The sequence below is a fragment of the Pongo abelii genome, chromosome 16 (assembly GCF_028885655.2).
Source record: "Pongo abelii isolate AG06213 chromosome 16, NHGRI_mPonAbe1-v2.0_pri, whole genome shotgun sequence".
In the NCBI taxonomy this organism is placed as follows: Eukaryota; Metazoa; Chordata; class Mammalia; order Primates; family Hominidae; genus Pongo; species Pongo abelii.
Window position 1 is genome coordinate 49,871,634 of NC_072001.2, and position 27,685 is coordinate 49,899,318.

General features: G+C 38.5%; 1 long non-coding RNA gene across 1 annotated transcript in view; it reads right to left on the reverse strand.

The window, feature by feature from the left end:
- The window catches only part of LOC134760205 (uncharacterized), a 93,799-nt gene that overhangs the window by 14,897 nt on the left and 51,217 nt on the right, over positions 1–27,685 (reverse strand). The window contains exon 2 of the long non-coding RNA XR_010137153.1: positions 19,028–19,196. This is a non-coding gene — a long non-coding RNA (uncharacterized LOC134760205). The remainder of the gene's footprint in view (positions 1–19,027; positions 19,197–27,685) is intronic.

The window sequence follows — 27,685 nt, forward strand, 5'->3', positions numbered from 1 at the left end:
GGTGGGTGGATCACCTGAGGTCTGAAGTTTGAGACCAGCCTGGCCAACATGGTGAAACCCCATCTCTACTAAAAACACAAAAAATTAGCTGGGCATGGTGGCAGGCACCTGTAATCCCAGCTACTGGGGAGGCTGAGCCAGGATAAATCACTTGAACCTGAGAGGCAGAGGTTGCAGTGAACCAAGGTCACGCCATTGCACTCCAGCCTGGAAGACAAGAGTGAAACTCTGTCTCAAAATAAAATAAAACTCATCCAAAAAGTTCCTAGAACTGATAAATGAATTTAGTAACGTTTCAGGATACAAAATCAACGTACCCAAATCAGTAGCACTACTATACACCAACAGTGACCAAGCTGAGAATCAAATCAAGAACTTAATCCCTTTTACAATAGCTGCAAAAACAATAAGATACTTAAGAATATACCTAATCAAGGACGTGAAAGACCTCTACATGAAGGAAAACTACAAAACGCTGCTGAAAGAATTCATAGGTGACAAAAACAAATGGAAACACATCCCATGATCATGGATGGGTAGAATCAATATTGTGAAAATGACCATACTACCAAAAGCAATCTACAAATTCAGTGCAATTCCCAACAAAATACCATCATCATTCTTCACGAAACTAGAAAAAGCAATCCTAAAATTCATATGAAACCAAAAAGAGCCCACATAGCTAAAGCAAAACTAAGCAAAAAGAACAAATCTGGAGGCATCACACTACCCAACTTTATAATTAAGGCTGTAGTCACAAAACAGCATGGTACTAGCATAAAAATGGCACATAAATCAATGGAACAGAATGGAGAACCCAGAAATGAAGCCAAATGCAGCCAACCAATCTTTGGCAAAGCAATCAAAAACAAATGGGCAAAGAATACCCTATTCAGAAAATGGTGCTAGGATAATTGACAAGCCACATGTAGAAAAATGAAACTGGATCCTCATCTCTCACATTACACAAAAATTAACTCAAGATGGATCAAAGACTTAAATCTAAGACCTGTAACCATTAAAATTCTATCAGATAACATTATAAAAACCCCTTCTAGATATTGGCTGTGACAAAAACTGTATCACCAAGAACCCAAAAGCAAACACAACAAAAACAAAGATAAACAGATGATATGTAAACTAAAAAGCTTCTGCACAGCAAAAGAAATAATCAGCAGAGCAACCAGACAACCAGCGAAGTGGGGGAAAATCTTCACAAACTATGCATCCAACAAAGGACAAATATACATAATCTACAAGAAACTCAAGTAAGTAAGAAAAAGCAATCCCATCAAAAAGTGGGCTAAGGACACTAACAGATAACTCTCAAAAGAAGATACACAAATGGCAACAAACATGAAAAAAATACTCAACATCACTAATTATCAGGAATATGCAAATCCAAACCACAATGTGATACCACCTTACTCCAGCAAGAATGGTCATAATTTAAAAATAAAAAAAAATAGATGTTGGCATGGATGTGGTGAAAAGGGAACACTTTTACACTGTTGGTGGGAATGTAAACTAGTACAACCACTATGGAAGACAGTATGGCGATTCCTTAAAGAACTGAAAGTAGATGTACCAATGGATCCAGCAATCCCACTCCTGGGTATCTACCCAGAGGAAAGGAAGTCATTATACAAAAAAATACACTTGCACATGCATATTTATAGCAGCACAATTCACAATTGCAAAAATATGGATTTTTTTCAGCCCAAAAGCCTATCAATGAGTGGATAAAGAAAATATGGTGTGTGTGTGTGTATATATATATATACACACACACCATATATATATATATACACACACCATATAAAGAAAATATGGTGTGTGTATATATATATATATATATATACACACACCATATAAAGAAAATATGGTGTGTATATATATACATACACACACACACACACACACACACCATATTTTCTTTATCCACTCATTAATTGATAGGCACCATATATATAATGCAATTTTTTCATTCCTTTTTACGGCCAAGTAGTATTTCATTATATATATATATAAAATATACATATACATAATGTATACGATATATACATTGGTATATAATGTATACGATATATACATTGGTATATAATGTATATACATCATTATGCATATACATATATACATATATGTACATACATATATATACATATATACATATATGTACATACATATATGTACATATATACATGTATACATATATACATATACATATATACATATAATGTATATACATACATGTATATGGGATATAATGTATATACATCAAAAAATATAGATATATAAAGAAATACTACTTGACCATAAAAAGAAATGAAAAAATGGCATTTACAGAAATCTGGATGGATTGGAAACTATTATTCTAAGTGAAATAACTTGAGTGGAAAACCAAACATTGTATATACACACTTATAAGTGGGAGCTACAATATGAGGATGGAAAGGCATAAGAACGATACAATGGACTTTGGGGACTCAAGGGGAAGGGTGGAGGGGAGGAACAAAATAGTACACATTGTGCATTGTGTACAGTGTACACTGTTCGGGTGATGGGTGCAACAAAATCTTAGAAATCACCACCAAACAATTAAACCATGTAAGCAAACACCACCTGTTCCCTAAAAACCTATTGAAATAATACATAAATAATAAATAAATAAATAAATTACCTGTCTGAGGTATTCTATAATGGCAGCAGAAAACATATAAAGATAGAAAATTGGTACTGAGAAGTAGGGCTGTTACTAACAAATATGTGAATATGTGAAAGTGGTTTTGGCACTTGGTAATTGGTAGAGGTTGAAATAATTTAGAGTACCAAGCCAGAAAAAGTCTAGATTGCTGTGAACAGAGTATTAAGGGCAATTCTTTTGAGAGCTCAGAAGACTACCTCAGAACTATGGAAAGTCTGAATCTTCTTAGCGATTACTTAAGTGGTCATGACCAAAATGCTGGTAGAAATAAGGACAGTAAAGGCCATTCTGTGAGGTCTCAAGCAGGAATGAGAAACAAGGTATTGGAAACCGGAATAAAAGCTATCTTTGTTATGAAGTAGCAAAGAACTTGGTGGAATGATGTCCATGTCCCATGGCTTTATGGAATGCAGAAATTAAGAGTAATGAACTAGAATATCTCTGGAAGAAATATCTAAACAGCATGGCATTCAGGCTATTCAGTGGCTACTTCTGACCACATAAGTGACATGTGAGAGCCAAAGAATGAATTAAAGATGGAATTTATAATTAAGAGGGAAATAGAGTGTAAAGATGTGGAAATTTTGAACCCTGGCCATGTAAACAATTAAAAATAAGGTGTTCAGGAGAGCAAACAACATGTGGAGCCAAATGACTATTTGCTGAAGAGATTACCATGAATAAAAGAGTGCTAGCTGTTATTCATCAAGACAGTGGAAGAAAAACTTAAAGGCATTTTAGAGATCTTCAAGACTGGCTCTCCCATCGTAGGTCCAGAGCACTAAAACAGCAGAATGAATTCAGGTGACCCCACCAAGAGAATCTTCCACAGACTCATTTCCCAGAAGAACCTGGGTCTCTCTTCCCTGCATTCCAGTACATGACTTCTCAGCCACCGCAGCCATGGCTCAAATGGGCCCAGGTGCGGCTCAATCCACTGTTTCAGAAGGCACAAGCTATAAACATTAGAGGTCTCCATGTGGTGCTAATTCTGTAGGAATGCAGAACGCAAGAGCTGCAGGGGCATCGCTTTTTTCACCTATATTTCTTTTGTTTATTTTATTATTATTATTATACTTTAAGTTTTAGGGTACATGTGCACAATGTGCAGGTTAGTTACATATGTATACATGTGCCATGTTGGTGTGCTGCACCCATTAACTCGTCATTTAGCATTAGGTATATCTCCTAATGCTATCCCTCCCCCCTCCCCCAACCTCACAACAGTCCCCAGAGTGTGATGTTCCCCTTCCTGTGTCCATGTGTTCTCATTGTTCAATTCCCACCTATGAGTGAGAACATGTGGTGTTTGGTTTTTTGTCCTTGCAATAGTTTACTGAGAATGATGATTTCCAATTTCATCCATGTCCCTACAAAGGACATGAACTCATCATTTTTTATGGCTGCATAGTATTCCATGGTGTATATGTGCCACATTTTCTTAATCCAGTCTATCATTCTTGGACACTTGGGTTGGTTCCAAGTCTTTGCTATTGTGAATAGAGCCACAATAAACACACATGTGCATGTGTCTTTATAGCAGCATGATTTACAGTCATTTGGGTATATACCCAGTAATGGGATGGCTGGGTCAAATGGTATTTCTAGTTCTAGATCCCTGAGGAATCGCCACACTGACTTCCACAATGGTTAAACTAGTTTACAGTCCCACCAACAGTGTAAAAGTGTTCCTATTTCTCCACATCCTCTCCAGCACCTGTTGTTTCCTGACTTTTTAATGATTGCCATTCTAACTGGTATAAGATGGTATCTCATTGTGGTTTTGATTTGCATTTCTCTGATGGCCAGTGATGGTGAGCATTTTTTCATGTGTTTTTTGACTGCACAAATGTCTTCTTTTGAGAAGTGTCTGTTCATGTCCTTCGCCCACTTTTTGATGGGGTTGTTTGTTTTTTTCTTGTAAATTTGTTTGAGTTCATTGTAGATTCTGGATATTAGCCCTTTGTCAGATGAGTAGGTTGCGAAAATTTTCTCCCATTTTGTAGGTTGCCTGTTCACTCTGATGGTAGTTTCTTTTGCTGTGCAGAAACACTTTAGTTTAATTACATCCCATTTGTCAATTTTGGCTTTTTTTGCCATTGCTTTTGGTGTTTTAGACATGAAGTCCTTGCCCATGCCTATGTCCTGAATGGTAATGCCTAGGTTTTCTTCTAGGGTTTTTATGGTTTTAGGTCTAACGTTTAAGTCTTTAATCCATCTTGAGTTAATTTTTGTATAAGGCGTAAGGAAGGGATCCAGTTTCAGCTTTCTACATGTGGCTAGCCAGTTTTCCCAACACCATTTCTTAAATAGGGAATTCTTTCCCCATTGCTTGTTTTTCTCAGGTTTGTCAAAGATCAGATAGTTGTAGATATGCAGCATTATTTCTGAGGGCTCTGTTCTGTTCCATTGGTCTATATCTCTGTTTTGGTACCAGTAGCCTGCTGTTTCAGTTACTGTAGCCTTGTAGTATAGTTTGAAATCAGGTAGCGTGATGCCTCCAGCTTTGTTCTTTTGGCTTAGGATTGACTTGGTGTTACGGGCTCTTTTTTGGTTCCATATGAACTTTAAAGTAGTTTTTTACAATTCTGTGAAGAAAGTCATTGGTAGCTTGATGGGGATGGCATTGAATCTATAAATTACCTTGGGCAGTACGGCCATTTTCACGATATTGATTCTTCATACCCATGAGCATGGAATGTTCTTCCATTTGTTTGTATCCTCTTTTATTTCATTGAGCAGTGGTTTGTAGTTCTCCTTGAAGAAGTCCTTCATGTCCTTTGTAAGTTGGATTCCTAGGTGTTTTATTCTCTTTGAAGCAATTGTGAATGGGAGTTCACTCATGATTTGGCTCTCTGTTTGTCTGTTATTGATGTATAAGAATGCTTGTGATTTTTGTACATTGATTTTGTATCCTGAGACTTTGCTGAAGTTGCTTATCAGCTTAAGGAGATTTTGGGCTGAAACAATGGGGTTTTCTAGATATACAATCATGTCGTCTGCAAACAGGGACAATTTGACTTCCTCTTTTCCTAATTGAATACATTTTATTTCCTTCTCCTGCCTAATTGCCCTGGCCAGAACTTCCAACTCTTTGTTGAATAGGAGTGGTGAGAGAGGGCATCCCTGTCTTGTGCCAGTTTTCAAAGGGAATGCTTCCAGTTTTTGCCCATTCAGTATGATATTGGCTGTGGGTTTGTCATAGATAGCTCTTATTTTGAGATACATCCCATCAATACCTAATTTATTGAGAGTTTTTAGCATGAAGGGTTGTTGAATTTTGTCAAAGGCCTTTTCTGCATCTATTGAGATAATCATGTGGTTTTTGTCTTTGGTTCTGTTTACATGCTGAATTACATTTATTGATTTGCATATACTGAAACAGCCTTGCATCCCAGGGATGAAGCCCACTTGATCATGGTGGATAAGCTTTTCGATGTGCTGCTGGATTCAGTTTGCCAGTATTTTATTGAGGATTTTTGCATCAATGTTCATCAAGGATATTGGTCTAAAATTCTCTTTTTTGGTTGTGTCTCTGCCCGGCTTTGGTATCAGGATGATGCTGGCCTCATAAAATGAGTTAGGGAGGATTCCCTCTTTTTCTATTGATTGGAATAGTTTCAGAAGGAATGGTACCAGTTCCTCCTTGTACCTCTGGTAGAATTTGGCTGTGAATCCATCTGGTCCTGGACTCTTTTTGGTTGGTAAGCTATTGATTATTGCCACAATTTCAAAGCCTGTTATTGGTCTATTCAGAGATTCAACTTCTTCCTGGTTTAGTCTTAGGAGGGTGTATGTGTCGAGGAATTTATCCATTTCTTCTAGATTTTCTAGTTTATTTGCATAGAGGTGTTTGTAATATTCTCTGATGGTAGTTTGTATTTCTGTGGGATCGTTGGTGATATCCCCTTTATCATTTTTTATTGCGTCTATTTGATTCTTCTCTCTTTTCTTCTTTATTAGTCTTGCTAGTGGTCTATCAATTTTGTTGATCCTTTCAAAAAACCAGCTCCTGGATTCATTTATTTTTTGAAGGGTTTTTTGTGTCTCTATTTCCTTCAGTTCTGCTCTGATTGTAGTTATTTCTTGCCTTCTGCTAGCTTTTGAATGTGTTTGCTCTTGCTTTTCTAGTTCTTTTAATTGTCATGTTAGGGTGTCAATTTTGGATCTTTCCTGTTTCTCTTGTGGGCATTTAGTGCTATAAATTTCCCTCTACACACTGCTTTGAATGTGTCCCAGAGATTCTGGTATGTTGTGTCTTTGTTCTCGTTGGTTTCAAAGAACATCTTTATTTCTGCCTTCATTTCGTTATGTACCCAGTAGTCATTCAGGAGCAGGTTGTTCAGTTTCCATGTAGTTGAGCAGTTTTGAGTGTGTTTCTTAATCCTGAGTTCTAGTTTGATTGCACTGTGGTCTGAGAGACAGTTTGTTATAATCTCTGTTCTTTTACATTTGCTGAGGAGAGCTTTACTTCCAACTATGTGGTCAATTTTGAAATAGGTGTGGTGTGGTGCTGAAAAAAATGTATATTCTGTTGATTTGGGGTGGAGAGTTCTGTAGATGTCTATTAGGTCCGCTTGGTGCAGAGCTGAGTTCAATTCCTGGGTATCCTTGTTAACTTCCTGTCTCGTTGATCTGTCTAATGTTGACAGTGGGATGTTAAAGTCTCCCATTATTATTGTGTGGGAGTCTAAGTCTCTTTGTAGGTCACTCAGGACTTGCTTTATGAATCTGGGTGCTCCTGTATTGGGTGCATATATATTTTGGATAGTTAGCTCTTCTTGTTGAATTGATCCCTTTACCATTATGTACTGGCCTTCTTTGTCTCTTTTGATCTTTGTTGGTTTAAAGTCTGTTTTATCAGAGACTAGGATTGCAACCCCTGCCTTTTTTTGTTTTCCATTTGCTTGGTAGATCTTCCTCCATCCTTTTATTTTGAGCCTATATGTGTCTCTGCACGTGAGATGGGTTTCCTGAATACAGCACACTGATGGGTCTTGAGTCTTTATCCAATTTGCCAGTCTGTGTCTTTTAATTGGAGCATTTAGTCCATTTACATTTAAAGTTAATATTGTTATGTGTGAATTTCATCCTGTCATTATGATGTTAGCTGGTTATTTTGCTCATTAGTTGATGCAGTTTCTTCCTAGCCTTGATGGTCTTTACAATCTGGCATGATTTTGCAGTGGCTGGTACCGGTTGTGCCTTTCCATGTTTAGCGCTTCCTTCAGGAGCTCTTTTAGGGCAGGCCTGGTGGTGACAAAATCTCTCAGCATTTGCTTGTCTGTAAAGTATTTTATTTCTCCTTCACTTATGAAGCTTAGTTTGGCTGGATATGAAATTCTGGGTTGAAAATTCTTTTCTTTAAGAATGTTGAATATTGGCCCCCACTCTCTTCTGGCTTGTAGAGTTTCTGCCGAGAGATCCGCTGTTAGTCTGATGGGCTTCCCTTTGTGGGTAACCCGACCTTTCTCTCTGGCTGCCCTTAACATTTTTTCCTTCATTTCAACTTTGGTGAATCTGATAATTATGTGTCTTGGAGTTGCTCTTCTCGAGGAGTATCTTTGTGGCGTTCTCTGTATTTCCTGAATCTGAACATTGGCCTGTCTTGCTAGATTGGGGAAGTTCTCCTGGATAATATCCTGCAGAGTGTTTTCCAACTTGGTTCCATTCTCCCCGTCACTTTCAGGTACAGCATTCAGATGTAGATTTGGTCTTTTCATATAGTCCCATATTTCTTGGAGGCTTTGTTTGTTTCTTTTTATTCTTTTTTCTCTAAACTTCCCTTCTCGCTTCATTTCATTCATTTCATCTTCCATCACTGATACCCTTTCTTCCAGTTGATTGCATCAGCTCCTGAGGCTTCTGCATTCTTCACATTGTTCTCAAGCCTTGGCTTTCAGCTGCATCAGCTCCTTTAAGCACTTCTCTGTATTGGTTATTCTAGTTATACATTCGTATAAATTTTTTTCAAAGTTTTCAACTTCTTTGCCTTTGGTTTGAATTTCCTCCTGTAGCTTGGAGTAGTTTGATCATCTGAAGCCTTCTTCTCTCAACTCGTCAAAGTCATTCTCCGTCCAGCTTTGTTCCATTGCTGGTGAGGAACTGCATTCCTTTGGAGGAGGAGAGGTGCTCTACTTTTTAGAGTTTCCAGTTTTTCTGCTCTGTTTTTTCCCCATCTTTGTGGTTTTATCTACTTTTGGTCTTTGATGATGGTGATGTAGAGATGGGTTTTTGGTGTGGATGTCCTTTCTGTTTGTTAGTTTTCCTTCTAACAGACAGGACCCTCAGCTGCAGGTCTGTTGAAGTTTGCTAGAGGTCCACTCCAGACTCTGTTTGCCTGGGTATCAGCAGCGGTGGCTGCAGAACAGTGGATTTTCATGAACCACAAATGCTGCTGTCTGATCGTTCCCCTGGAAGTTTTGTCTCAGAGGAGTACCCATCCTTGTGAGGTATCAGTCTGCCCCTACTGGGGGGTGCCTCCCAGTTAGGCTGCTTAGGGGTCGGGGTCAGGGACCCACTTGAGGAGGCAGTCTGCTGCCTCCAGATCTCCAGCTGCATGCTGGGAGAACCACTGCCCTCTTCAAAGCTGTCAGACAGGGACATTTAAGTCTGCAGAGGTTACTGCTGTCTTTTTGTTTGTCTGTGCCCTGCCCCCAGAGGTGGAGCCTACAGAGGCAAGCAGGCCTCCTTGAGCTGTGGTGGGCTCCACCAAGTTCGAGCTTTCTGGCTGCTTTATTTACCTAAGCAAGCCTGGGCAATGGTGGGCACCCCTCCCCTAGCCTTGCTGCCGCCTTGCAGTTTGATCTCTGACTGCTGTGCTAGTAATCAGCGAGACTCCATGGGCATAGGACCCTCCGAGTCAGGTGCGGGATATATTCTCCTGTTGCGCCGTTTTTTAAGCCTGCCGGAAAAGCGCAGTATTAGGGTGGGAGTGACCTGATTTTCCAGGTGCCATCAGTCACCCCTTTCTGTGACTAGGAAAGGGAACTCCCTGACCCCTTGCACTTCCCGAGTGAGGCAATGCCTTGCCCTGCTTCAGCTCATGCACTGTGTGCTGCACCCACTGTCCTGCGCCCACTGTCTGGCACTCCCTAGTGAGATGAACCCGGTACCTCAGATGGAAATGCAGAAATCACCCATCTTCTGCATCACTCACGCTGGGAGCTGTAGACCAGAGCTGTTCCTATTTGGCCATCTTGGCTGCCAGACCTCCAGCTATATTTCAAAGGATGTCATGAACAGCTTGGGATACCAGGTAAAGACTTGTTACAGGGGCAGAGCCACTGCAGAACGCCCTGATTAGGGCAATGACAAGCAAAATTGTGGGGCCTGGAGCCACCACATACAGGCCCAATTAGGGCAATGCCTCATGGAGCTGTGGGAGTGGGGCCACTCTCTAGACCCCAAAACTGTAGAGCTACTAACTTGCAGCATCATCCTGGGAGAGCTGCAGGCCTGGGATTTCAACTCATGAGAGCTATTGTGTGGACTGAGTCCAGCATAGCCGTGGCGGTAGAACTTCCTGAGGCCTTGGGACTCTCAAACTCATTAAAATGTGAGCAGGATGCGTGATAGGGAATCAACAAAGATGACTTTCCAGCTTTCAGGCTTTAGTGTTGTGCACCTTATCAGGATTTGGACTTACTTTGGACCTGTGACTCCTTTTGTTTTGCCTATTTCTCCCTTTGGAATGGGAATGTCTATTCTATGCTTGTCACACCATTGTATTTGAGAAGTATTAACTTGTTAATTTCACAGGCTCACAGCAGAAGAGGAATTTGCCTCAGGATGAATCATGCCTCCAATCTAACATGTGTCTCATTGGATAAATCTGAACTTTGAACTTTTGGTTGATGCTGGAATGATGTAAGACTTTTGGAATTATTGAGATGGATTAAACGTCATTTGCATTTAAATAAATACAAAGAACATAAATTTGGGTGACCAGGGAAAGAATGCTATAGTTTGAATGTGTCTCCCAAAGTTCTTGTGTTGGAAAGTGATACCTAATAAAAGGTGATTAGGTCATGAATGCTCTACCCTTATAAATGGGTATGATAGTTAATACTTAGTGTCAACTTCATTGGATTGAAAGATGCAAAGTATTGATCTTGGGTGTGTCTGTGAGGGTGTTGCCAAAGGAGATTAACATTTGAGTCAGTGGGCTGGGAAAGACAGACCCACTCTTAATCTGGGTGGGCATCATCTAATCAGCTGCCAGCAGAGCTGGAATATAAAGCAGGCAGAAAAATGTGAAAAGGCTAGACTGGCCTAGCCTCCCAGCCTACATCTTTCTCCCATGCTGGATGCATCCTGCCATCAAACATCAGACTCCAAAGTTCTTCAGTTTTGGGACTCAGACTTGCTCTCCTTGCTTCCCAGCTTGCAGATGGCTTATTGTGGGACCTTATGATCATGTGAGTTAATACTTAATAAACTCCCCTTTACATATATATAATAGGATATATATATATCCTATTTTTAATAAACTCTACATGTATATATAGATGTTTATTAATAATAGGATATATATAATATCCTATTATTTCTGTCCCTCTAGAGAACTCTAATACAATGGGTTAATGTCATTGCTATTGGAGCAGGTTAATTATCACAAAAGTGGATTTGTTATAAAAATGAGTTTGACCCCCTCTTTCTCTCTTGCTTTTTCATAATCCCTTTCTCTTTTATGCTCTCTTGCTCCTCCACTTTCTACCATTGTATGACACTGCATGATAGCCCTTTCCAGATGACAATACCTTGATATTGAACTTCCCAGGCTCTAGAAGTATGAGAAAAAATTTATTTTCTTTAAAAATTACCCAGTTTCAGATATTCTGTTGTAGCAGTAGAAAACAGACTAAGAGAGTATCCATCAAAAACATATCTCAAATGACATATAAAGCTCACTAAAATGCCTATAAGCAAATGATGGCACTTCATAAAATATCACCCACATACCCGTTGTTAGAAACATGTGATAAAATATCATGGGGGAGGAGAGGTTGAGACATCACAGAAACAAACTTCAGGTCATCTAAATATTAGAGTTTCAAATTGGCACTTTAAACTAATTCTGATTAATATATTAGAATAAATTACAAGTGGGAAATTGTATCAAAGGACTCATACTGATAAAGAATAGCAAATATAAATTTTAAAACCTAAAATTACTACAAATGAAAATGACAATGTAGTATATCAGATTAAAAACAGATGAAATTCAGCAGATAAAAGCATTAGTGAATTGATGATAATTCAATAGAATATATTCAGACTGAAGTACAGAGATAGCAAGGTATGACCAATAAAGACAAGACAGAAAAAGACATGTGGGTTACAGGCAGAAAATTGAGAAGACTTGTAGAAGTTTCAAAAAGATAGAAAAAAAAATAATGGGTTAAAAACAATACATGAAAATATACTGTCCAAGAATTTTCCAAAATTGATGGAAAAAAACAGACATTTAGAATTTTACATAGCTCAGTGAATTGTATTAGGTTGGTGCAAATGTAATTGCAACTTTTGCCATTACTTTCAATGGCAAAAACACAATTACATTTGCACCAACCTAACAACAACAACAACAAAGTACAAAGAAAACCAAAACGAGGCAAAGAGCCAACCTGCTGAAAACTAAATATAGTTTTATTGTAAGCAGCCAGTGAGAAAAAAATACAGACATATAAACTTCAAAGAACAACAATCAACTCATCGTTTACTTTCCAACAAAAATGACGGATGCCAGAAAAATAAAAAGCCATTTCTTCTAAGTGCCAGAAGAAAAACACTGCCAAACTAGAATTCTATATGCAGTGATAATATTCTACAAAAATTAATGTACAACAAAGATATTGACAGCAAAAAGGAACACTGGAAGAATTTATTCCCTGCTGAACCCTCCTAACTAGAAGACTTACTAAATAAAGGAACAAAGTAAATTCTTTTGGCAAAAGGGTAATGATGTCCAATGGAAATTTAAAAATAAATGATGAACAAAGAAAATGGTATATATGTGGTTAAACATAAATATTGACTGTATTACACTATGATATTATTTAATTTAATATAATATAATATAACATTGGTGTATGACTAGAACATATGCCCCAAAGCACTTTAGTAGACAGATAAATGGACTTAAGTATTCTAAGTTTCTTGCTTTGACAAAAAAGATGTAAATGTTCAATTTATTTTAAGCTTTAATTAGTTAAGGATTCATGCTATAATACCTTGGGTAACCATTGTGAAAATAATTTTAAAATTTATAACTACAAAGTCAACAGTGTAGAAATACAGAAATGGATTAATAATTTATTAATCCTAAAAGAAAACAAGAGGGGGAAAAAAAGGAAAGATGGTGCAATGAAAAATAGTATGACGACAGATTTAAATTCAAATATATCTGTAATCATATGTAAGTAGATTAAATTCTCAAATTAGATTTTAAAACTATATTGCATAAATTTAAGAACACAGAAAAGTGGAAGATAATATAATGAAAAACATATTGGATGAAAAAACTAATCAAATAAAAGCTGATATTGCTGTACTAATATTAGTCACAGGACACTTTAACATAAAAACCTTATTAGGTATGACAAGAATATTCATTATTAAGTATAAAAGTGAATAATGAAAGGTTGCTTTATCCAGAAAGGTATTATAATCTTTATGTACCTAATAACCTAATTTCAGTAGTAAAAAGAGATATAGGGAAATTCAAAATCATAGGGAAAGATTTTCACACGTATCATTTAGTATTTAATAAAAAGAAAAAATGTGTTGATAAAACTCAATTCAGTTGACACATATGGAATATTGCACCCAACAAAGGCAGAGTACATATTCTTTTCACGTGCACACAGAATATTTACCAAATATAACCAGGTACTTAAACATAAGAAAATGCTCGATGTTGCTTTCTGACCAAAGTAGAATTGAACTAAAAATTTGTAAAAAAAAAAAAAAAAAAAAAAGTACATATATATATATATATATACACACACACACATATGCATATAGATAGATAGATAGATATAGATATAGATATCTAGATATATCTTCAGAAAAACCTCAAGGTGTGTGTGTGTGTGTGTGTGTGTAACCAGAAAAACCTCAGATGTATGGATTTTTTTTATGTGGCTGTTTTTTTAGAGACAAAGTCTTGATCTATTTTCCAGGCTTGAGTACAGTGGTATGATCATAGAAGCCAGATAATTATTCTTTTTCTAAACTATTATTTTAGGTCCAGGGTACATGTGCAGGTTTGTTATATAAGTAAACTTAGGTCATGAGGGTTTTTTGTACAGATTGCTTCACCACCCAGGTACTAAGCCTAATACACAATATTTATCTTTCCTAATGTTCTCCCACCTTTCACCCTCTGCCCTCAAGTAGGCCACAGTTTTCTGTCCTTCCCCTCTTTGTGTCCATGTATTTTCATCATTAAGCTCCCACTTATAAATGAGAACATGTGGTATTTGGTTTTCTATTTCTGCATTAGTTTGCTAAGGGTAATGGTTTTCAGCTTTATCCATGTTTCTGCAGAGGACATGCTCTCATTCTCTTTTATGGCTGCATAGTATTCCATGGTGTATATATACCACATTTTCTTTATCCAACCTTCCACTGATGGCTATTTAGGTTGATTCCATATCTGTGCTATTGTGATTAGTGCTGCAATAAACATGTGCATGTGTCTTTATAGCAAGATGACTTATATTCCTTTGGATATATACCTAGTAACGAGATTGCTGAGTAAAATAGCATTTCTGTTTTCAGCTCTTTGAGGAGTTACCACACTGCTTTCCATAATGGTTGAACAAATTTCCATTCCCACCCAGAATGTGTAAGAATGTCTGTTATTTTTTGACAGTTTAGTAGTAGCCATTCTGACTGGTGTGAGATGGTATCTCATTGTGGTTTTGACTTACATTTCTCTGATGATCACTGATGTTGAGCTTTTTTTAATATGCTTGTTGGCCTCATGTATGTCTTCTTTTGAAAAGTGTCTGTTCATGTCCTTTGCCCATTTTTTAATTGGGTTTTTTTTTCTTGTAAATTTGTTTGCATTTCATATAGATGCTGGATATTAGACCTTTGTCAGATGCATAGCTTGTAAGTGTTTTTTTCCCACTCTATAAATTGTTTAAGCAAGGTTAGTTCAACATATGAAAATCAATAAACATAATTCATCAAATAAACAGAACTAAAGACAAAAACCACATCATTATCTCAATAGATGCAGAAAAGGCTTTTGATAAAATTCAACATCCATTTATGTTAAAAACTCTCAATAAACTAGGTACTGTAGGAACATACCTCAAAATGACAAACCCACAGCCAACATCATATTGAATGGGCAAACCTGGAAGAATTAGCACTGAAATCCAGCACAAGACAAAGGTGTCATCTCTCACTACTCCTATTCAGCATATTATCAGAAGTCCTGGCCAGAGCAATCAGGCAAGAGAAAGAAATAAAGGGCATCCAAATAGGAAGAGAGGAAGTCAAACTATTTTTGTTTTCAGATGACATGACTTTATATCTAGAAAACCCCATAGCCTCAGCCCAACAGCTCCTTTAGGTGATAAACAACTTCAACAAAGTTTTAGGATACAAAGTCAAGGTATAAAGTTACTAGCATTTCTATATACCAAAAACAGCCAACCCAAGAGCCAAATTAGAAATGCAATCCCAATCACAACTGCCACAAAAAGAATAAAATACCTAGTAATACAGCTAACCAAGGGGGTAAAAATCTCTACAATGAGAATTAAAAACACTGCTCAAATAAATCAAAGATGATGCAAACAAATATATTAGGTTTCTGTAAAAGTAATTGTGGTTTTGCCATTACTTTTAATTGTTTTAATAAAAACATTCCATGCTTATGAATAGAAAAAATCAATATCATTAAAACAGCCATACTGCCCAAAGCAATTTATAAATTCAATGCTATTCCTATCAAACTACCAATGACATTCTTCTCAGAACTAGAAAAAGACTATTTTAAAATTTATATGGAACCAAAAAGGAGCCCAAGTAACCAAGGCAATCCTAAGCAAAAAGAACAAAGCTAGAGGTATCATGTTAACTGACTTCAACTATACTAAATGGCTACAGTAACAAAAACAGCATAGTACTGGTACAAAGACATATAGACCAATGGGACAGAATAGAGAGCCCAGAAATAAGGTGACACAATTACAACCATCTGATCTTTGATGATGCTGACAAAAACAAGCAATGGAAACAGGTCTCCCTACTCAATAAATGGTGCTGGGACAACTGGCTAATCATATGCAGGAGTTGAAACTGGACCTCGTTCCTCAAATCATATATTAATATAAACATCAACTCAAGGTGGATTGAAGATTTAGATGTAAAACGCAAAAACTAAAAGAACCCTGGGAGACAACCTAGGCAACACCATTCTGGACATAGGAACTGGCAAGAATTTCATGATGATAACACCAAAAGCCACTGCAACTGTTTTACTCAGGTCCATTTATCAAGTGACTTGAAAGGCTGCCAGTTTTGAGTGGGGTCCAGAACAGAAGAAGGCTCTGCAACAGGTCCAGGCTGCTGTGCAAGCTGGTCTGCCACTTGGGCCATATGACCCAACAGATCCAATGTTGCTTGAGGTGTCAGTGACAGATAGAGATGTTGTTTGGAGCCTTTGACAGGCCCCCATAGGTGAATCACAGTGGAGGTCTCTAGGATTTTGAATCAATGCCCTGCCATCTTCTGCAGACAACTACTCTCCTTTTAAGAAACAGCTCTCGGCCTGTTATCGGGCTCTGGTGGAAACTGAACATTTATCTATGGGTCATCAAGTCACCATGTGACCTGAACTGCCTACTGTGAACTGGGTGCTTTCTGACATATCTGGCCATAAAGTGTGATGTGCACACCAGCATTTCATCATCAAATGGAAGTGGTTTATATATGATTGGGCTCCAGCAGGTCCTGAGGGCACAAGTAAGTTACATGAGTAAGTGACTCAAATGCCCATGGTCCCCACTCCTGCCATCCTGCCTTCTCTTCCCCAGCCTGCACCGATGGCCTCATGAGGCATTCCCTATGATCCGTTGACAGAGGAAAAGAAGACAAGGGCCTGGTTTACAGATGTCTTTGCATGATATGAAGGCACCATCCAAAACCGGACAGCTGCAGAACTACAGCCCCTTTCTAGGACATCCCTGAAGGACAGTGGTGAAGAATAATCTTCCCAGTGGGTAGACCTTCAAGCAGTGCACCTTGTTGTGCACTTTTTTTGGAAGGAGAAATTGCCAGATGTGCAATTATATACTGATTCATGAGCTATAATCAATGGTTTGGCCAAATGGTCAGGGACTTGAAAGAAGCATGATTGGAAAATTGGTGACAAAGAAATCTGGGGAAGAGATATGTGGATGGACCTCTCAGAGTGGTCAAAAACTGTGAAGATATTTGTATCCCATGTGAGTACTCAGCAGAGAATTTTAATAATTGGATAGGATGACCTGTTCTTGGACACCATTCAGCCTCTTTCCCCAGCCATCCCTGTCATTGCCCAATGGGCAAATGAACAAAGAGGCCATGGTGGCAGGGATGGAGGTTACACTTGGGCTTAGCAACATGAACTTCCACTCACCAAGGCTTACCTGGCTAAGGCCACTGCTGAGTGCCCAATTTGCCAGCAGCAGAGACCAACACTGAGCCCTCAGTATGGCACCATTCCTCAGGGTAATCAGCCAGCTACCTGGTGACAGGTTGATTATATTGGACCTCTTCCATCATGGAAAGGGCAGTGGTTTGTCCTCACCGGCATAGACACTTACTCTGGATATGTGTTTGCCTATCCTGCATGCAATGCTTCTGCCAAGACTACCAGCCATGGACTCATGGAATGCCTTATCTGTTGTCATGGTATTCCACATAGCTTTGCCTCTGACCAAGGCACTCACTTTATGGCTAAAGAAGTGTAGCAATGGGCTCATGCTGATGGAATTCACTGGTCTTACCATGTTCCCCATCATCCTGAAGCAGCTGGATTGATAGAATGGTGGAATGGCCTTTTGAAGTCTCAATTACAATGCCAACTAGGTGACAATACTTTGCAGGGCCGGGGAAAAGTTCTCCAGAAGTCTGTGTATGCTCTGAATCAGCATCCAATATATGGTACTGTTTCTCCCATAGCCAGGATTCATGTGTTCAGGAATCAAGGGGTGGAAGTGGAAGTGGCACCACTTACCATCACCCCTAATGACCCACTAGCAAAACTTTTGCTTCCTGTTCCTGTGACATTATGTTCTGCTGGCCTAGAGGTCTCAGCTCCAGAAGGAAGAACACTGCCACCAGGAGACAAAATGGTTCCATAAACTGGGAGTTAAAATTGTCACCTGGCCATTTTGGGCTCCTTTTACCTCTAAGTCAACAGGGTAAGAAGGGAGTTACAGTGTTGACTGGGGTAACTGACCCAGAATATCAAGATGCAATCAGTCTACTACTCCACAACGGAGGTAAGGAAGAGTATGTTTGGAATACAGGGGTTCCCTTAGGGCGTCTCTTATTATTACCATGCCCTGTGACTAAGGTCAATGGGAAACTACGACAGCCCAATCCAGGCAGGACTACAAATGGCCTAGACCCTTCAGGAATGAAGGTTTGGGTCACTCTACCAGGTAAAAAACCATGATTTGCTGAGGTGTTTGCTGAAGGCAAAGGGAATACAGAATGGGTAGCTATTATCAGGTGACCAGTTGCAGAACTGAGGATTGTAATTGTCAGGAGTATTTCCTCCTTATTTTGTTAAGAACATGTTTGTGCATATATACACTTGTACTAAGAAAATATCTTCATCTTATTCCCTTTATTTTTCCTTTATCATGTGACATAAGATTTATTGACTTTATATCAACATTTAAGTGTTGTTAACTTTATGTAATAGCATTGGAGTTGGGGACTGGTGCATTTCTGGTTATATAAAGGATAGCTGTATTATGTTAGGCACAATTATGACCTAAATATTGTCTTTATTTGAAGTTTATATATGATTTCAGGAGATGTGTATGGTTTCAAGTTAACAAGGGGTGGACTTGTGATGGTTAATATTGAGTGTCAACTTGATTGGATTGAAGGATACAAAGTATTGTTCCTGGGTGTGTCTCTGAGGGTGTTGCCAAAGGAGATTAATGTTTGAGTCAGTGAAGTGAGAAAGGCAGACCCACCCTCAATCTGGGTGGGCACCACTTAATCAGCTGCCAGTGCAGCCAGAATAAAAGGCAGACAGAAGAACATGAAGAGACTAAACTGACTTAGTCTTCCACCCACCTCTTTCTCCTGTGCTGGATGCTCCCTGCCCTGAACATTGGACTCCAAATTCTTCAGCTTTGGGACTCTTGGATCTTCAACCACAGACTGATGGCTGCACTGTTGGCTTTCCTACTTTTGAGGTTTTGAGACTCATACTGGCTTTCTTGCTCCTCAGCTTGCAGATGACCTATTGTGAGACCTCACCTTGTGATCCTTTGAGTTAATACTCCTTAATAAACTCCCCTTTATATATACATCTATCCTATTAGTTATGTCCCTCTAGAGAACCCTGGCTAATCCAGCAACAAAAGCAAATATTGACAAATAGGATCTAATTAAACTTAAGCCATATACTTTTAAATAACACGATAGCTTAAGAAGATAACAAAAAGGCATTAGAAAATATATTAATTGAATGATAATTGAAATGTTACATAAAAATAGAAAAACTTTGAGCTACACAGCTAAATCAGTGCTTAGAAATATAGAAGTTAAAATGCATAAAATAAATAAAGTGTAGAAATTAATATAAGAATCCATTTCAAAAAGTTCCTCAATAACAGCAAAATTTTTTGAATTTTCAAAGAAAATTCATAAATTGAAACAGGAAAATGACTGAAGCTATTAATAAAAAAGATAAATGTACAATTGGGAAAGTAGTAACAAATGCTTGGTCTTTGAGAAGACCAATACAATTGATAAATCCACAGCAAGGCTAATAAAAAGAAGAAATCACAGATGATGAGTATCAAGAATTTTTTCACAAGAGAAATCCCTGCAGATTCTAAAGACATGAAAACAATAATAAAAGTAATCTTTCAGGAAAAGTAGCCAATAAATTGGACTAATTCACTTTACTACAGAAAACTGGCTTAGGAAGAAAATCTAACCCTATTTTATTAAATAAATCAAAATCGCACATAAAATGTTTTTACAAATAGAGCATAAGGCCCAGATGGCTGCCTTTTAAGTTCTTCCGAAGTTTTTAAAATTAAATAGTGTAAACCTTCTAAAACTTCAGAATACACATACATATACACACATTTTAAAAAACATATTATACACACATTAAAAAAAGACAACACTTCCCAACCCATTTTATGTGGCCAGCATGAATTTGATGTCAAAAGCTGACAATAATGTGAAAAGAAGCAAAAATTTCACACTAATCTCCCATTATTAACACAAATTCTACTTCAAATAATAGTAAATTGAATTTTATAATATATTTAAAATATGAACATTTGAGTTATTCCATGAGTGCTAGTTTGGTCCAACATCAAGAAATAATACTACATAATACAACTCACTGTATTATCAGCAGAAAACAAATCATGAAACCATTTCAACATACACCATAAAACTCTTCATCTATTTCAGCATCTGTAATACAAACTCTTAGCAAACTATGGAGGAAAGGAACTTGCTTATACTGATAGAGTTCCCACAAAATATGTTATACTTAATGGTAAAAAATGGAATTTAATCCCTCTGAGACAGTGAACCACACAAGAATAACTTGCTATCACCACTTCTATTTAATATTGTATAAGAGATAATAGCAAGTGCAGCAGGTTAAGTAATAAAAATTATAGGTAGACATGTGAAGCAGTTTTGAACCCAAATGTCATCCAGGAGATGACTGCAGCTGATCTCAGCCAAGCCTAAAAGAACTATAGCCTACTTGCACATCCACGAGAAGGAATTAATGCTCATTGTGGCAAACAAGTAAGTATTGGATTATTTTTATGTAACATTATTTCAACTGAAACCTGAACAATACAGCTTTCAAAGATTTAATGGACAAATGGGTAATTCTTAACTTAAACCTGTAAACTCATAAGGCCTTTGAGAAATTGAGCTAGAAATCATAAAAAGACAGGAAAATAATACTGGACAGTTAATGTAAAATTATAGTATTTTAAATTAATTAATATATTTCTATTGCACGTCATTGTTCTATAATTTGTCACAATTTTTTTTCTTTTTCAAAAAAATTTACTTTAAGTTCTGGATACACGTGCAAAACATGCAAGTTTGTTACAGAGGTATACGTGTGTCATGGTGGTTTGCTGCACCTATTGATCCATGCTCTAAATTCTTTCCCCTAGCCCCCAGCCCCCAACAGGCCCTGATGTGTGTTGTTCCTCTCACTGTGTCCATGTGTTCTCATTGTTCAACTCCCACTTATGAGTGAGAACATGTGGTGTTTGGTTTTCTGTTCCCGTGCTACTTTGCTGAGGATGATGGCTTCCAGCTTCATCCATGTCCCTGCAAAGGACATGATCTCATTCCTTTTAATGGCTGTGTAGTATTCCATGGTGAACATGTACCACATTTTCTTTATGCAGTCTATCACTGATGGGCATTTGGGTTGGTTCCATGAATTTGCTATTGTAAATAGTGCTGCAATAAACATATGTGTGCATGTGTGTTTAGAGAAGAATGATTTACATTCCTTTGAGTATATACTCAGTAATAGGATTGCTGGGTCAAAAGATATTTCTGGTTCTAGAACCTTGAGGAATCACCATACTGTCTTTCAAAATGGTTGAACTAATTTACATTCCCACTAACAGTGTAAAAGCATTCCTATTTCTCCACAGCCTCGCCAGCATCTGTTGTTTCCTGACTTTTTAACAGACGCCATTCTTACTGGCATGAGATGGTATATCATCGTGATTTTGATTTGCATTTCTCTAATGATCAGTGATGTTGAACTTTTTTTTCATTTGTTTGCTGGCTTTGTCAATGTCTTCTATTGAGAAGTGTCTGTTCATATCCTTTGCCCATTTTTTGATGGGGTTGTTTTTTTCTTGTAGGTTTGTTCAAGTTCCTTGTAAATTAGACCTTTGTCAGATGGGTAGATTACAAAAATTTTCTCCCTTTCTGTAGGTTCCCTGTTCACTCTGATGATAGTTTCTTTTGCTGTGCAGAAGCTCTTTAGTTTAATTAGATCTCATTTGTCAATTTTGGCTTTTGTTGCAATTGGTTTTGGCATTTTCCTCATGAAGTCTTTGCCCATACCTGTGTCCTGCATGGTATTGCTTAGGTTTTATTCTAGGGTTTTTGTGGTTTTGAGTTTTACATTTAGATCTTTAATCCATCTTGAGTTAATTATTATATAAGGTGTAAGGAAGGAGTCCAGTTTCTGTTTTCTGCATATGGCTAGCCAGTTTCCCAGCACCATTTATTGAATAGGAGATCCTTTCCCCATTGCTTGTTTTTGTCAGGTTTGTCAAATATCAGATGGTTGTAGATGTGTGGCATCATTTCTGAGATCTCTGTTCTGTTTCATTGGTCTATATGTCTGTTTTGGTATGAGTACCATGCTGTTTTGGTTACTGTAGCCATGTAGTATAGTGTGAAGTCAGGTACCATGAGGCCTCCAGCTTTGGCCTTTTTCCTTAGGAGTGTCTTAGCTATACAGGCTCTTTGATTCCCTTTGAAATTTAAAGTAGTTTTTTTCCAATTCTGTGAAGAACGTCAATGGTAATTTGATGGGAATAGTATTTAATCTATAAATTATTTTGGGCAGTATGGTCACTTTTATAATATTAATTGCTCCTATCCATGAGGATGGAATGTTTTTCCACTTGTGTATGTCCTCTCTTCTTTCCTTGGGCAGTAGTTCTCCTTGAAGTAGTAATCTATTCTTTCACTTGAAGTAGTTCTCCTTGAAGAGGTCCTTCATGTCTCTTATAAGTTGTATTCCTAGGTATTTTATTTTCTTTGTAGCACTTGTGAATGGAAGTTCATTTGTGATTTGGCTCTCTGCTTGTCTATTGCTGATGTAAAGAAATGCTTGTGATTTTTGCACATTGATTTTGTACCCTGAGACCTTGCTGAAGTTGGTTATCAGTTTAAGGAGTTTTGGAGCTGAGGTTGTGGGGTTTTATAAATAAAAAGTTATGTCATCTGCAAACAGAGACAGCTTGACTTCCTCTCTTCCTATCTGAATACCATCTATTTCTTTCTCTTGTCTGATTGCCCTGGCCAGAACTTCCGATACTATGTTGAATAGGAGTGGTGAGAGAGAACATCCTTGTTTTCAAAGGGAATGCTTCCAGCTTTTGCCTATTCAATATGATATTGGCTGTGGGTCTGTCATAAATAGCTCTTATTATTTTGAGATATGTTCCATCAATACCTAGTTTATTGAGAGTTTTTAACATGAAGGAATGTTGAATTTTATTGAAGTCCTTTTCGGCGTCTATTGAAATAATCATATGGTTTTAATCTTTGATTCTGTTTATGTGATGGATTTTGTTTATTGATTTTTGTATGTTGAACTAACCTTGTATCCCAGGGATGAAGTCAACTTGTTCATGATGCATAAGGTTTTTGATGTGCTGCTGGAATTGGTTTGCCAGTATTTTATTAATGATTGTCACATAAATGTTCATCAGAGATATTGGCCAAACATTTTTTTTTATTGTGTCTCTGTCAGGTTTTGGTATCTGGCTTCATAAAAATGAGTGAAGGAGGAGTCTCTCCTTTTCAGTTGTTTGGAATAATTTCAGAAGGAATGGCACCACCTCCTCCTTGTACCTCTGTTAGAATTTGGCTTGAATCTGTCTGGTCCTGGGCTTTTTTTGGTTAGTAGGCTATTGATAACTGCCTCAATTTCAAAATCTGTTTCTATTCAAAAATTTGACTTCCTCCTGGTTTAGTCTTGGGAGCGTTAATGTGTCCAGGAATGTATCCATTTCTTCTAGATGTTCCAGTTTATTTGCATAGAGATGTTTATAGTATTCTCTGATGGTAGTTTGTATTTCTGTGCAGTCAATGGTAATATCCCTTTTTGTTTTTTATTGCATCTATTTAATTCTTCTCTCTTTTCTTCTTTATTGGTATAGCTAGCGGTCTATCTATTTTGCTAATTTTTTCAAAAAGCCAGCTGCTGGATTCATTGGTTCTTTTGGAGGTTTGTGTGTTTCTTTGTCTGTTTTTGTCTCTATCTTCTTCAATTCTGATCTGATCTTAGTTATTTCTTGTCTTCTGTTAGCTTTTGGATCAGTTTGCTCTTGCTTCTCTAGCCCTTTTAATTGTGATGTTAGGGTGCCAATTTGAGATCTTTCTACCTTTCTGACGTGAGCATTTAGTGCTATAAATTTCCCTCTTAACACTGCTTTAGCTGTGTCCTAGAGATTCTGGTACATTGTCTCTTTGTTCTCATTGGTTTCAAAGAACTTCATTATTTCTGCCTTAATTTTGTTTTTTACCCAGGAGTCATTCAGGAGCAGGTTGTTCAACTTTTATGCAGTTGTTTGGCTTTGAGTGAGTGTGGTTGTTGTTTGGTTTTAATCCTGAGTTCTAATTTGATTGCATTGTGGTATGAGAGATTGTTTGTTATGATTCCTGTTCTTTTGCATTTGCTGAGGAGTGTTTTATACCCAATTATATGGTCAATTTTAGAATAAGTGTCATGTGGCACTGAGAAGAATGTATATTCTCTTGATTTGGGGTGGAGAGTTCTGTAGATGTCTATTAGGTCCACTTGATCCAGAGCTGAGTTCAAGTCCTGAATATTCTTATTAAATTTCTGTCTCATTGATCTGTCTAATATTGACAGTGGGGTGTTAAAGTTAAAGACTCCCACTATTATTGTGTGGGAGTCTAAGTCTCTTTGCAGGTCTCTAAGAACTTGTTTTATGAATCTGTGTGCTCCTGTATTGGGTACATATATATTTAGGATAGTTAGCTCACCTTGTTGAATTGATCCCTTTACCATTATGTAATACCCTTCTTTATCTTTTTTGATCTTTGCTGGTTTAAAGTCTGTTTTGTCAGAGACTAGGATTGCAACCCCTGCTTTTTTTTGCTTTCCATTTGCTTGGTAAAGTTTCCTCCATCCCTTTATTTTGAGCCTATGTGTGTCTTTGAAGGTGAGATGGGTCTCCTTAATAAAACACACTGATGGGTCTTGGCTCTATCCAATTTGCCACTCTGTGACTTTTAATTGGGGCATTTAAATGTAAATAGAGGTAGCCCATTTACATCTAAGGTTAGTATTGTTATGTGTAAATTTTACCCTGTAATCATGATTCTATCTAGTTAGTTTGCACAATAGTTGATGCAGTTTCTTCATAGTATCATTGGTCTTTATATTTTGGTGTATTTTTGCCATGGCTGGTACTGCTTTTTACTTTCCATATTTAGCGCTTCCTTCAGGAACTCTTGCAAGGCAAGCCCAGTGGTGACAAAATATCTTAGCATTTACTTGTCTGGAGAGGATTTTATTTCTCCTTGCTTATGAAGCTTAGTTTGGCTGGATATGAAATTCTGGGTTGAAAATTCTTTTCTTTAAGAATGTTGAATATTGGTTCCCAATTTCTGCTGGCTTGTAGGGTTCCTGCTGAAAGGTCTGCTGTTAGTCTGATGGGCTTCCCTTTTAGGTTATCTGGCCCTTCTCTCTGGCTGCCCTTAACATTTTTTCCTTCATTTCAATCTTGGAGAATCTGATGATTACGTGTCTTGGGGTTGATCATCTTGTGGAGTATCTTAGTGGTGTTCTCTGTATTTTCTGAACTTGCATGTTGGCCTGTCTTGCTAGGTTGGGGGAAGTCTTCCTGGATAATATCCTGAAGTGTGTTTTCCAGCTTGTTTCCATTCTCCCCATCTCCTTCAGGTACTCCAATGAATCGTAGGTTTGGTCTTTTTACATAGTCCCATATTTCTTGGAGGCTTTGTTCGTTCCTTTTTATTCATTTTTCTCTAATCTTGTCTGCATGCCTTATTTCAACAAGGTGGTCTTCGAACTCTGATATCCTTTCTTCTGCTTGGTTGATTCTGCTATTGGTATTGTATATGCTTCATGATGTCCTCGTGCCATGTTTTTCAGCTCCATCGGGTCATTTATGTTCCTCTCTAAACTGCTTATTCTAGTTTGCTGCTCCTCTAACCTTTTATCAAGGTTCTTGGCTTCTTTGTATTGGGTTACAACATGCTTCTTTAGCTCAGTAGTTTTTTATTACCCATCTTCTGAAGCCTACATCTACCAATTCAACCATCTCATCCTCCATCCAGTTCTGTGCCCTTACCAGGGAGGCATTGTGACCATTTGGAGGAGAAGAGGCACTCTGGCCTTTTGGGTTTTCAGCTTTTGTCAATTCTTTCTCATCTTCATGAGTTTGTCTAGTTTCAATCTTTGAGGCTGCTGACCCTTAGATGGGGTTTTGGTGGGGGCTTTTTGTTGTTGTTGATGCTGTTGTTGTTGCTTTCTGTTTGTTTGTTTTTCTTTCAATAGTCAGGTCCCTCTTCTGTAGGGCTGCTGCAGTTTGCTGGGGGTCCACTTCAGGCCCTATTCATCTGGTTCGCTCCCATGCCTGGGTGCCTGGAGGTGTCATTCAAGGAGGCTAGAGGACAGCAAAGATGGGTGCCTGCTCCTTCTTCCAGTATCTCTGACCTCAAGGGGCACAAATCTGATGCAGGTAGGATTGCTCCTGTATAAGGTGTCTAAAAACCCCTGTTCAAGGGTCTCACCAGGTTGGGTTCATGGAGAACAGGACCCATTTAATGAAGCACTTTGTCCCTTGGTAGAGAAGGTGTGCGACAGTTGGGGGAGGCCCACTCGTCTGGGCTGCCCAGATTCCTCAGAACTACCAGGAGGAAAGGCTAAGTCTGCTGGTTCACAGAGACTGTAGCCACCCCTCCCCCTAGGGTCTCAGGCCCACAGAGATCAGCTTTCTGTCCCTGAGCCTCTGACTGGAGTTGTTGGAGTTCCTGCAGGGAGGCCCCACCCAGTGAGGAAGGATGAGTCAGGGTCAGGCCTGAAGAGACGCTCTGGCTGCAGTCTGCCACAGCCGGAGTTTTGGGCTGTAGGGGACACCTCTTGAGACCAAGCTGTCCAGCCTCCCTGGCTCCAGCAGGGAAAAAGCACAGTCTGGAGCTATAGAGATGGATGCTGCCCTTCCCTCGCCCAGGGAGCTTAGTGTGTTAGGCAGTTATGAGTCCCAGTGCTGGCTGCTGCCGCTCCCACAAGAGCTCAAAAGGCTTAGACAGCAGGTAGCTACAGCTGTAGTGCTAGTCTCCCCTCCTCCCAGGAGCTCCGCAGGCTTAAGTAATTCTAGCTGAGGGACTGTTGAGAATCTACCCTGCTCCAGGGTTGGGACCCTAGGCCCTGGTGGCATGGGTTTGCAAGTGGGATCTTCTGATCAGTGGGTTGCATAGTTCCATGGAAAAAGCAGTTTCCTGAGCTGGGTAGCATGCTCCCTCACTGCCTCCCTTGGGTGGGGGTTTGGGGGTCCCCAGCCCCATGTGGTTCTCAGGGGGGCCGCCACACCACACTGCTCTTCCTTCCTCTCTGTGGGTCATGCCAGCCAAGTAGTCAGTTCTGATGAGAGAACCTGGATACCTTGGTAGCTGGTGCAGGATTCACAGGGTATTATGGTTCTTTTTAATGGAAGCCTCTGTTTACCACTGCTTCTAGCCAGCCATCTTGGCCCTGTCCCCCTTTTTGCAGTATTTCAGTGCATTGACACATAGAAATATATGTGTGATTGGGGAGTGGAGTATTTTCCTTCAGTAGAATGAATGCAAAACTTCCCTTTTTCCCTAGTGGATGATGAAAACATTGACACGATTCTTTTGCTTCTGGTGACATTTTGACTCCATCCCTCTCTTGTGCTAAGCATACACAGAGATTGCAAGAAAGTGCATGAAGAGCCTGAGAAC